At 41.8% G+C, this 3,602-nt stretch overlaps 1 pseudogene; it reads right to left on the reverse strand.

Annotated features, from left to right (window-relative positions):
* Positions 1 to 217: 217 nt before the first annotated feature.
* LOC101008551 lies at positions 218 to 3,346 on the reverse strand (annotated as a pseudogene).
* Between the last annotated feature and the right edge of the window lie 256 nt (positions 3,347 to 3,602).

A 3,602-nucleotide genomic window follows, 5' to 3' on the forward strand; every position in this document is an offset into this window, starting at 1 on the left:
CCTCCCAAAGTGCTGGGATTACAGGCGTGAGCCACCGTGACCAGCCTAAAAAGTTTATTTCTATTTTAACTAGCCCAAAGACCCAATTATTTGAGGGCTGAGCTGATTTCTGACACATGGTCTACAGACCCTCCTCTTGGAACCTTACTTCTCTCCCCTTCCAAAAAAGTCTGCACCTTCCATCATGATGCACTTTTTAAGTTAAAATTGCCAATACAACCCTAAAAATGCAAGTTTATTGAATAAAGCTGAGAAGAGCAGTAAACAGACAAAAAATGCATCCACCTAAATAAAAAAAAAATTCACATAGTTCAGTAACTGTTAAAAGTTTTCACATGCAGAGGTTAATGCACAGGAAAATGTTGGGAATAGCATCCGGACGTCTTGAAATGCTGAAAGCAATGTACAGACACAAAAACACATTAAGATTTAGCTATAGGTCAATTAACAAACCTATGCAGTCCCCACGGAGTCACACATCCTAGTTTCGATTTCTCCTTTTAGGCACAAGCAAGTTGCCACACTCTTTGTAATGGCTCACATTGACCATTAATGGTGTTGAACAATAGTAGCAAGTTTAAATATCCCTTCATTTACAGAACCATCCATCCCATCAGGGAAATATGCAACATGCTTCAAAGAATAAGAAGAGAACTTTAAAAGCCCAGATTCTACTCATACAAAAATGAATGGAGAAAAGCAAGTAGTGTCTGTGCAACACAGTGCAGTATATTGTACAGAATATTTTTTAAGGCCATAGCAGTCTAGAAATTAAAACAGATATTCATTAAAAGAACTTACTGTTGACTACACTCTGAGTGCTCAACACATTTGGAAATGCAGTCTGCGTAAGTGCTGCTTAACAGAAGAAACAAAATCACACACAGTATGAACCAACATATAAGCAGGTGAACCATAGAGTTTTATCTACTACAGTGGCCTATATGAATAATAATTTACAAATGAACCAGTATGAATACGTCCCTTTATGTATATGGAAGTCACTAAACTACAAAACATGTTCATTTGAAGTTTTTAGACATCTCTATCATAGAAGCAAAGGAACAGCATGAGTTCCTCAGTTCTCTGTGTGACTGATTACTAAACAACCTGTAGACGTCGAGCATGATTACATTAGATAAAGCAGGCAGGTCTAGAGTTGTCACAATCATCAAGATGTCTAATGGCACCAGTCAAAAGAGTGCCAAATCTTACATCAGTAAGAGAAAAAAATAAATTTTTTTATTTGTTTATAAGTATCTTTTGTGCTGAAAGTCAACGTTATGACTGGATATAAAAAGTCAGGAGTTAGAGTGTCATGCAGCAGCACTGATTTAATGACTGGAGATAGAACAAACATATGTTTGAATAAAGCCTGACATTCTTAACAGGTTTTATTACACTGGGTGGAAAGATCTAAATTCATGAAAGCTTTTCAAAAAATCTTCAATTCTCAACCCCTTAAAAAAGTATGCTGAACCAGGAAGAAAAACGAAAGATAGAAATAATGACCTGGACAGATACAAAACAGCATGCTTTTAGTTTCTCCCATATCCTAACTGCCATCTGGCGGGAAAGAGTTCTCAGAAAGTAGAATATCTTTAATATTCATCAGAGAGAATCTCACCAGTGTAAAGAACCAATATTGATCTGCTGCCTCTGCTCACTGTCTGCAGACCATTTCGGATTCCTAAGATGTAATTATACATTTCACATGCATTTGTGAGATAAGATAAACATTATGTTTACATAAATCCCTCATGAATTATTCAGGCTTAAAGATTTTCTAAATACTGTATCTGGCACTAGAAACTTCATGCTGTATCAAGTCAGTGTCAGTATTAAGCTACTGGACTCTATAATGCAATATTACAGATAGATATTTTACTGAAAACCAATATAAAAATCTGGCCCAGAAAGACCACAACGGACATATGCAATTTTCTTGATTTAAGATGGTCAAAAGTGTGTGGGTTTTTGTTTTTCATGTTTTGTTTTTTAAAGCTCTACGCATGGCTTAAGACAGATATGTGTAAGAAACCTTTTTGTGTGTGCTGACTTTATCATGACAATTCCAGCTGATTCTTTATGAGGATTAGGGATACTCATATTCAGCAGTGCACATGAAAAATAAACTCTGAAAAAGGCAATGTCTTGGGTTTAGGAAGGACTGTATTCTGGGAATTACTTCAGAGGAACAGACAATAATTCTAGGATTAGAGTCAAGAAGGACTGGAAGACTTCAGGAGATGCTTCAGCTTCTTCCGGATTTTGAATGCTGAATAAGCCACTGAAGTGTGATATCTAGCTTATCCTTTTCTTTGCAAGAAATTGAGGCCAGGTGCAGTGGCTCACACCTGTAATCCCAGCAGTTTGGGAGACCGAGGCAGGTGGATCACTAGATCAAGAGATCAAGCCAACATGGTGAAACCCTGTCTCTACTAAAAATACAAAAATTAGCTGGGCGTGGTGGCGGGCGCCTGTAGTCCCAGCTACTCGGGAGGCTGAGGCAAGACAATCGCTTGAACCCGGGAGGCGGAGGTTGCAGTGAGCAGAGATCGTGCCATTGCACTCCAGCTTGGTGACAGAGCGAGACTCCGTCTCAAAACAAACAAACAAACAACAACAACAAAGAAATTGAATAGCGACAAACTTCTCCATCCTGAATAGCAGACAGATTCATTTTTTCAATTAGCTGTTTCTCATCCAAGGCATTAGGAAGATCTCCCTTGTTTCCAAGCACTTTGCACTGGAATTCCTTGCAACTGTGGTTTCTCTAGAAGATTATGTAGCTCATTTCGGGAAGCTTCTATCTTTTCACGATGTGCAGCATCTATCATGTAAACAATAGCATTGACTCCTCTGCAATACCGCTCCCACATGCTTCAAAATCGGGCTTGTCCTCCTATGTCCTAGATCTTTATTGTGACGTTACCTTGTTACTTTCCTCTTGTTGAAGCCCACTGTGGGTATCGTATCTTCACTGAATTGACCTGACGTGATGACATTGACAAAGGTGGTCTTGCCCGAGTACTGCAGCCCCAGGAGCATCAGCTCCATCTCCTTCTTCCAGAAGAGCGAACGGAACCAGTCCGGCAGGCAGGAGGCGAGTGCCAGCATGATGGCGGCCGGCAGCGAGGACGGACTGGGGGACGCAGAGTGGCGGCGACGACCACTTCCACAGGAGCAGGCCTCGGCCCAGACCCCCCAACGGCTCCTCCGGGCCCCAGCGCGACACGGGCGGACACCAGGGGGCGGCAGCGGCCCCGATTTGTTAAAAAAATAAAATCTAGGAGCCGGGCCCGGTGGCTCACGCTTGTAACCCAGCACTTTGGGAGGCCGAGGTGGGCGGATCACCAGAGGTCACGAGTTCGAGACCAGCCTGGCCAATATAGCGAAATCTCGTCTCTACTAAAAATACAAAAATTAGCCGGGTGTGTAGTGCATGCCTATAAGCCCAGCTACTCCAGAGGCTGAGGCGGGAATCGCCGGTACACAGGAGGCGGAGGTTGCAGTGAGCTGAGATTGTGCCACGGCACTCCAGCCTGGGTGACAGAGCGAGACTCCGTCTCAAAATAATAATAATAATAAATAAAATTTAA

This window comes from Papio anubis, chromosome 1 (genome assembly GCF_008728515.1).
Source record: "Papio anubis isolate 15944 chromosome 1, Panubis1.0, whole genome shotgun sequence".
Lineage (NCBI taxonomy): Eukaryota > Metazoa > Chordata > Mammalia > Primates > Cercopithecidae > Papio > Papio anubis.